Below are 9,659 nucleotides of genomic sequence, written 5' to 3' on the forward strand. Positions count from 1 at the left end.
GTTACACATAACTAACCACAAAACAAATATCAATTTAAAGCTGAGAAAACGTAAAATGAAGGCTAAAAGATCATATGAGGATGCATGATAAAATGAGTAGTGCAATCTTAATACAGAAGGGTCAACGCTATGCAGTTAGTGGTCAAGACACCGCACCATAATCCGGAGGTGTCTAAGTCTGTCCCAACGAAAATCACACTAGATTTCTTCCCAGGGAGCCTTTAAGACTGTCTGATACAGGCTCAGTCTTATTGGAGGCTGACTTTAAAATGTGTGTGTCCCCTCTTAAATGTGTGCGGATATTAGAAAACCAAGGAGTTAAAGGAAATATCACTTCCTCGGATAATAGCATTTTGTAATCTTAAGCTTCTGCAGCTAATCAGAGTTGTTGTTTTTTTATTTTCAAAATATGTATTTTGTTGCTTTTTCAGTTTTGTTCCTTTCTTTTAAAACAAGTGGGGCAGGGGTGGGGTGGTAATGGGAGGGTGGGGGGTAGTTCCGACAAAACACAAGCATCATATTATAATTCAACAGTAATAAAAGTAGCGAAAAAACAACGAAATAACATCAACAACAACCACCACCACCACCACAATAACAACAGAGATGATAACAGAAATAACGATAAAAAAAACAATTTAAAGTAGTCATGCTGCTTCCTTTCGCTTCTCAAATCCTCTGTGCACTTCCAGACGCTGGGTTTATTTATCCGAATGGAAGTATTGAAAGAAAGTACTGCAAACAGTGGCGAAGCGTCTATGTAATCAAATAATCACTGCTTCCCTTCCTAATTTTGAAACATTGTCGCAGTCAAATTCACCCATAAACTTAAACCTCATAAATTAAATGTAAAAAGACGTTCATAATCACGAATGAACAGCATGCCTAACATTCAAAAAGGTTTCACTGCCACAGAAATTGCCTGCTCACCCCTCTCGGGCCACTCCATAAACAGTCACAAGCTTTGATTAAGTAAGCTTAAAGTGAGGCTGGAACAGTCTACCAATAGAATTGAAGGGAACATGTGCATAGCAGTCAAAAATGTTTCATTGCGACAAATACCCTGTTCACCCCTTTGGGGCCACAGTTATAAGAGGTCCCAAACTCCGATTATGTAAGCTAACTATTACATTGGTCGAGTCTACCTCACAAATGTGAAGGGAACTAACTCCTAATAATCTCTTGACTGCTGCAAGGGCTTGTTTTTTTTTCCTCGACTTTTTACCGTCCTATAAACAAATCGTGACCTCGATTATGACACCGCCTCCTGGCCGCGAAAGGCTAGACAAAAACAGCCAAATGTGAAATTTTTAAAAAATTTATTATAATTGTCATGTTCTACCAAAGAGTTAGCCTCACTGGTAGATCTATAACATATAGATCTAATACTGACATCTCTGCTTTTTTGGTTTGTGTTTGTGTATTCACATCTAAAGTTTAATTTAATTTTAGTTGGAATTGATATTTAATAAGATACTTTCACGATTATTTTGGCGGTTGAACATACAATATGAATTCCGGATTTGTTTTCATTGACAACTCAGAGTCGCCACCTCGAGTAAGATTCTTGTGTAATATCTCCAGGCCATATCTGGTCCCGTTTCACTTTGATTGCCCTGTCAAACAAGTCAGCCTTCGCCCCTGACTGCAAATAAAAATAATACAAATTCATAGAAAAGAAAAAACAAATAAACGACACAACAAGATGCCCTCTTCTTCCGAATATATTGCTCCAGACAGAAACCATTTTCAAGAAAAAGCAACCTTGATATGTATTGTACACAATTTAGTCAACCCCACTGTTAGTTTGTTACAAAACATTTCTGTTTTTTCTGGGGTGGGGGTCAAGGAAAAGGAGCAGCTTGAACATAAATCTTTGAACAGCATTTTATGGTTATTAGTCAAGGCTACTTTATACTTCTAAGCACAAAAAACGACCAAGTGTTCTGTCCTCCGGTTTCATATCGAGTATTTGTTCCACTTCCTTCAAATGCCTCATATAAAAGTAAGTTCTTTGTATAAAGAAGTACATGTAGTTTTGGCTTTTAAAAGCTTGAGGACATAATTCTCCCTTTCAAAATTACAATTTGATTTTTGCATTAGCGGCACGTTCGAACCTTTCCATACTCACAGACAATAATCTAAATCTGCAAAAAGAACCTTTGTTGATGACAGAGCAATAAATTATCCAACTTTCTAAACTTAATAAATTAAAAGGGAAAAATACAAAGAGGAGTTGCACATAATTTCGGTTTCTTTTATTTTCTTTCACTCTCTTTGGTAATTGAAGAATTACCTAAGGGCCTCCCTAGCAATTTAAACCAAATTTTAGAGAAAGCAATCTTAATGGAAGACCATATTATTATTTCAGATCCTTTGAAACCTAAATATAATTATACCGCTTTTTTTTTAGATTCTGGTACTTTTTAAGATAAAGGTGTGGAGCCCAACTACACATACTCCATTCATTTCTACCAATGCCTCATTCTTGGCACTAAAACACCCTTTTAAAGACCAGTTCAAAGGGTGTCTAAGAACTGGAAAATACAATAAAAATTGAAAAAAGCCATGTTCGGAAATGAATTGACTTTATTTGCGGGACGAGTCAATAACACATCTGTTATCCGTCTGTATTTGAATCTATTTTTCATGGGGTTTATACGGCACTATGACTTTTTAAACACTGGCAGCGTTTCTGAAAGTGCATTTCTGACTTTATCTCTGTGTCTTGACTGATGAGCTCGTTTGATATATTTTTTATAGGTATTGAATCATTATTTCTCACAGCGCAGTTTTAAGTTGAGGGACCGTAGGGAACTTTATTATGACGGAAGAGTTACATGGACCTGTTATCGCAAGTGTAAAGGAAAGACCAAGCCCTCGAAAAATCCTCTCCATTATTAATTTAATCATTTGTGATAAATTATCAAATGGATCAGCAAGGCACGGCAAATAAATAAGGAAAACATTCCAACTGACAACAAGAATGTAGTGTTAAACAAAAATACTACTAAAAACTAATCATTTAAGGTAATGTAAAATTACTGAACACTTTTAGTTATGAAAACTTCGGTTGGCTGCCTTCTTTTGTTTCTGCTTCTGCTGCCGTTGCCCCTGCTTCTGAACACAATGATGATGATACTAATAATGATGAGGAAAGGAAGGGGGAGACGAGGAGGAAAGAGAAAGAGTTAGATCATTATTGACACCCAGTTTAACCAATTCAACCATAATCTGGAAGTGATATACCTCAAGAAACAATAGGTAAGTAGTAAAAAGATAACAACAGCGCCCAGGCAAAGGAGGGCAACCATCGTATTGATTTATTAAGCTAAGTTGAACATATGTTTGCTGACGCGGTGGAATCAGGTGTTCGTCAATGTTGGGGCATCTGGAGCTATTGGTATCATCATAAACTTTATTCATTTGTCTTGCTGTCAAAGCAAAAAGTAACAATCAATCATTATTAGACAAGATATTGCAATTAAAGGACGTGGAGTCGCCTGATTTAAGTAGTAAAATTTGGGAGAAAATGGCCTTCAAAGTTGAGTAACTTCAATAGTCTAAGAGTACATATTAGTATGTTCTTAAAAATTGAAAAATTACATATTTTGTGCATTTAATCAACTTTTTTCTGTAAAATTCACATGGAAATGTGTTTTTATGTGGACATCAAAGACGTTTGAACAAAAAATACTATAAAAATCGTCAAACTTGCAGACAAATGCCTGTTTCTTCGATTTCCTTATTTCGTCGAGTGCCTGATTTCCCCGCAGTGCCTCACAAAAGCCGGTTCAATTTTTTAGGGACAAAAAAACGGTACAAATACGGTAATAATTTTTTTCCATGGTGAAGAGTTGACATTTAAAAAAGAACTGGATACCTATTGAAAGAATATCTTGAAGTCTGGTAAAGAGTCTGGAACACAAAACAACTTGCTCCCTAATCAAACAAAACAAGGGAAGTGCGTACTAAATAAGACAGGGGTAGTAAGAGGTATTAATAAAATATGTCGTGATTTGTTAAGAATGTTTTATGACTCCGCTGGCACCAATCCGATCATAATATAGGCGGATTCTTCGACCCCGCTTGTCAAGGCCAATTCACGTTTTTCGAAAGCATGACAAAGAGGCCTGGGGAACAGGACATGCGGAACAAAAGAAACTAAAGAGAAAAAGTAAGGCAGGAAACTCAAATTCATGTCGTTTGATAAAAACTGCTTTCGTCGATTTTCATTTTCTTTTGTTAAGGTTTCGTTTGCTTATTTCTTAAGTGTTTGATTCCTCCATTTGTTCTGTTGTCATCTTTCTTTTCCCTTTTAAGGGAAAGGAATTGGAATTGGCCTGTACGAGGGTGGTTGTGAGGGGGTAACTATCGTGAAAGTTGTGCACAGGGCACCCTGCTTGCTTAACGCTATTAGTTCGAGAGTTTGGTACATCCGGACATCACGAATCAGCTTAACCGGAAGGTCACAGCAATAAGCTGGTTTCCGTAGGTGGGGTGGAGTTCAGATGTCAATGTGCCTGCCCCCAGTAAGAAATGAGTATCGAACATGTTCACCGTTGTGGAAGGCTTTAGGAAGGCAATCAGAAGAGGGCAGGAATCGAATCAAGGCGTCTTAATTATAAGGCTGTGGGTGCTTTCATCTTCCACGTCTCTCCTATCCACATCAATGTCTCCCTCGCATCCCCACACCCCACCCCCTTTTCTCCCGCCCCTTTATCTCATCGCCTCGCCCTTATCCTTTCGAGGGTTTTTATCTGGGGTTTTCTTTATCTTTGTTTTTTTTTTCTTCCGCTTTGTTTAAAAAGCTTGCATATTGTAATTGTACATGTATAAGCTTTACACTCCTTCAGCATTTTTTAGATCAGTTAGGAAGCTGTACGGATCAACTCAGGCTTAGATGGGCACAACGTCCCAGCAAAATAGATGACGGAGATAATATGCTATGCAAACTATTTCCAGTGGGTCGTTGGTGGGTGCTCTGGTGTGGTCTGATTCTTCTTTCCTATCTAACATTTATCGTCTTTGTCTCCCCTCCTTCTTTTTGCGTTTGTTACTCCCTTGTAACACCTCTAATCTTCTGGCGCTCATATGACCTTACGCAGTTGCGAGCGCCTTAAAATCTCTACTAAAACTAAAAAACAAAACAAAATTTATCTCCCTACAAGGGAACCGAACTGCCCTCTCTTGCGTGCGACGGTGAAGCTCTCAACCAATATCCCACAGACGCTGGTGTGAAAACCCTTCTTATAATTTGTGTTTTCATTTATATTTATAATCTTGCTTCTTGGTATTCTTTTAATGTGAAATATTGCCTTGCCAACCTGAATTAAATATGTTGTACATGTTTTGTATAATCTTTTCCAGAATGCTGTATAAATAATGAGATAAGAATGTTTCTCCTGCCTCTCATTCTGAATACTTGCACTTCTTTTTACCTGTATGGCTGTCCCTGTGTGTGGCTGCTGCTTTCAAACCTTGAATCCTTGAGGTGGAGTAATGTTCGGTAGTGCTGTAGACAAACCTTGCTGAGCATTGATAATTGCCTCATTCGTCTCAATGTGCTGGAGTCGTTAAGTCTAGATAAATGTTTCTTCGAAGCACAAACCACATTTAAAATAAGAAAGCGACAGAAATAATATTATGACTGTTGCGGTGCCACGTGGTTAAGACTAAAGGCATACTACCTCATCGGCTAAGCTCTCATCCCTCAGAAAATACTTCATGCCTGAAATGTTAAGTGAGTGCGAATTGCTGAATTTTTGTATTGCTCTAGATGTTCGGCCATACTCACACTTCAATTCCCTTATAGATTCCTGATTGGCTTCAAGTAGACATAGCACATATACTGAAGGTGCATCCTTTTGCGAGGACAACCATTATTACATTGCTTTAGCTTTCTCCAGAAGCTGGGAGATGAATAACATTCCCCAACTTCTTTGTGAAGAAATTTTAAATCAGCTATCGTTTTGACTTGATTTTTTCCAGTTGAAATTGAATGGCTTTCTTTGAGTTTTTTTTCTCCATTACAGCATGCCTTTTCCCTGCTTGTTTTCGTCTGACTGTCTTTACTCGGGATGTTTTTGTGTCCTATAGGAGAAAGAAGACAGCGGCAGTCAGTAAATGTGTACGTCAACACTTTTTTAACATTCATAACGCATATTATTCCAATGTCACTTTCATCACCGACTGGATCTACTCAAGAAGGTGGAGAAACTTGCAACACCACACAAGTTTTTAAAAAAAACCGGGGAGAAGTGTTGTAAATTACCTGATGAGACCAACAGAGATTATTTAGACGCAGGCCTACGATCTTAATATTGCATCATATTGATTTTAATGTATCAACGTTTATTATACAACCTTATTGTATTTTTATATGGATGTTACTATTAAAACATTTATCTAAAAGTCGAATACTACTACTAGAGAAAAAGACCAGGACAATGACCCCTGAAGACACTGACCTATTCGCCAGTGTTAGGCAAAAAGGTATACATGTACAAAAGTAACCTAAAACCACACGGATTATAAAGGAAGAAAACGGACATGACCTCATTAACGGTTATTTTATACCAGGGGTAACCCAACTTTTTCAAAAATGGCCGGTTAACTTAGAGAATACCGAGCCCTGGCCGGATAACTGTTTCATCCAATCCATACAACTGAATACTTAAGAAGAAGAAAGAAAGACAACCTACAAGAAATATTAACCACCCTGCCCATCCCCTTTCTACTCACACACACACACACACACACATACACACACACACACACACACACACACACACACACACACACACATAAACACACGCACGCACGCACGCACGCACGCACATACACACACACTCTCTCTCACACCTGCACATACACACTAAAACATAAACACACTAACACACACATACATACTCACAAATACAGAAAACAAACATAATTATACATTTAGTTTTATCCCGTTGATAAGCGATAGAGGATAAAAAAAGGGAGATACCGTCTGCGGCAGCTTGATTTAACTGACCCTGTAGGCCACATCCGGCCCGAGGGCCGTAGTTTTTTTTTAGTAGAGGTTTTACGGCTCTCGCACCTGCATAAGGTCATATAAGGGCCAGAAGATAGGTGTTACTAGAGAGTAACAAACATAAAAAAGAAGGGAAGATAAGGACGATAGATCTAGATGTTTGGTAGGAAAGAAGGAGCAAACCGCACCAGAGCACCCGCCAACCACCACCAATTGCCCCTACACTAAACGATAACACGGTATAATAATATCATGAGATGACACGTATGAACAAGAGACAATTCGAGGAATTTATTCACATCAACCACTGAAGTGGGTATAATGCCTGTTTGTTTCTATGTCGATGAGCATTGTCTCCCTAGTCGTATTTGAGAAATAATTCTTCCACGAGAAAAACATTGCTTTGGAGAGGGTTAAACTGAGGAATTCAAAAGTTAGCATTCACACACACACACACACACACACACACACACAGAGAGAGAGAGAGAGAGAGAGAGAGAGAGAGAGAGAGAGAGAGAGAGAGAGAGAGAGAGAGAGAGAGAGAGAGGCGAAGCGTCTATATAATTAAATAATCACTGCTTCCCTTCCTGATTTTGAAACTTTGTCGCAGTCAAATTCACCCATAGACGTAAACCTCATAAATTAAATGTAAAGAGACGTTCATGATCACCAATGAACAATAGACTATGCCTAACCTTCAAAACCGTTTCATTGCCACAAAAATAACTTGTTCGCCCCTATCAGGCCACTCCATAAGTAGTCGCAAGCTTTGATTAAGTAAAGCTTAAAGTGAGGCTGGAAGAGTCTACCAATAGAGTTGAAGGGAACATGTGCATAGCAGTAAAAACTTTTTCATTTGCCGCATATACCCTGTTCACCCCTTTCGAGCCACAGTTATAAGCACACACACTCGCTGATTATGTAAGCTAACTATTACACTGGTCGAGTCTAACTCACAGATGTGAGGGGAACTAACTCCTAACAATATCTAAACTGCTCCGAGTGCTTGTTTTTTTTTCCTCAACTTTTTAACGTCCTATAACCGAATCGTGACCTCGATTATGACACCGGCTCCTGGCCACGAAAAGCTAGACAAAAAACAGCCAAATGTGAAATTGAAAATTAATAATTGGCATGCTCTACCAAAGTGTTTCGGCTGTCTGTCATTGTAGTACTGGCATCTCTGCTTCTTTCCTTGGTGTTCGTGTGTTCAAATCTAAAGTTAAATTTAAGGTTAGTTAGAATAAATATTTAATAAAATACTTTCCCGATTATTTTAGCGGTTGAATATGCATACAACATGAATTCAGGGTTTGTTTTCATTCACAACTCAGAGTTGCCGCCTCCAGTCTCAAGTGCCAGTAAGATTCTTGTGACTTGTGTGAGTGTGATATCTCCAGGCCCTATCTGATCCCATCTCATTTTGATTACCCTGTCAAACAAGTCAGCCTTCGCCCCTGCGTGACACACACACACACACACACACATACACACACACACACACACATACACACACACACACACACACACACACACACACACACATACACACACACACACAAGTAGGGCCACATTACTCCAGCTTACACAATGGAAATCTCGAAAATCCGGCAAGTCAACCCACTTTAAGACCTCTGTTCTCAGCAGGAATAATAGTATACTCATCTGTCTGCCATGAAAAGGTCACTTATTTCAACTTAATCCAAGCTTCGCTACCCTAATCCAGAAATTTCCTGAAGACACTGAAGCATTTACGTTTGATAAATTAACCTAAAGGTCAAAGGCGATATTAGAATTAGTCAAAGCAGTATCCAGTATCCTCTTACTAACTCAAATATACAAATGAAAAAAAACAAAAACAAATGCCCAGTTTGAAAGGTAGATCTAGCAAAATGAATTTGTAGTGTACGAGTATTTTCGGTGACAAATTGTCAGTGAACGTGTCACTTCTGAGCTCACAAGTAGAGTTTTTGTTGTTGTTTTTTGTGGGTTTTTTGTTTCGACTTATCGCAATTACAACATACCACACACACACACACACACACACACACACACACACACACACACACACACACACACACACACACACACACACACACACACACACACACACACACACACACACACACATGTGTATAAATCTATCTATCTATCTATATATGTATATAATATATATTTATATATATATACTTCTATTTACGGTGATGCTCTATTTCTTTGTATCCATGTGATAAAGTTCCTTGACAAAAATGTTCACGAGATTGGGTTTATTTTAACAGATATGAACATTACGCTACCAAGTACGTTATGAAATCGTTCGGTTTGAATGACGAATGCAAGTCTAGTATGAGACATCTGACATTTACGGAGGTAAATAAAATCTGAAAACAACTTTTGAAACCGGGGCACCTTAAATTACCCACAAAGAAAGTAATCATTTCAAACAAGTTAATCTGGCATTCCTACACTGAAAGCAATTTAAGAAAGCTTCTGAATTATAATTCCTATTATTTTTTTGGATGATTATTATTTTTTTAAAAATTATTATTATTATTATTATTATTATTATTATTATTATTATTATTATTATTATTATTATTATTATTATTATTATTATTGTTATTATTATCATTAGTAT

The sequence above is a fragment of the Aplysia californica genome, unplaced genomic scaffold (assembly GCF_000002075.1).
Source record: "Aplysia californica isolate F4 #8 unplaced genomic scaffold, AplCal3.0 scaffold00349, whole genome shotgun sequence".
Taxonomy (NCBI): Eukaryota; Metazoa; Mollusca; class Gastropoda; order Aplysiida; family Aplysiidae; genus Aplysia; species Aplysia californica.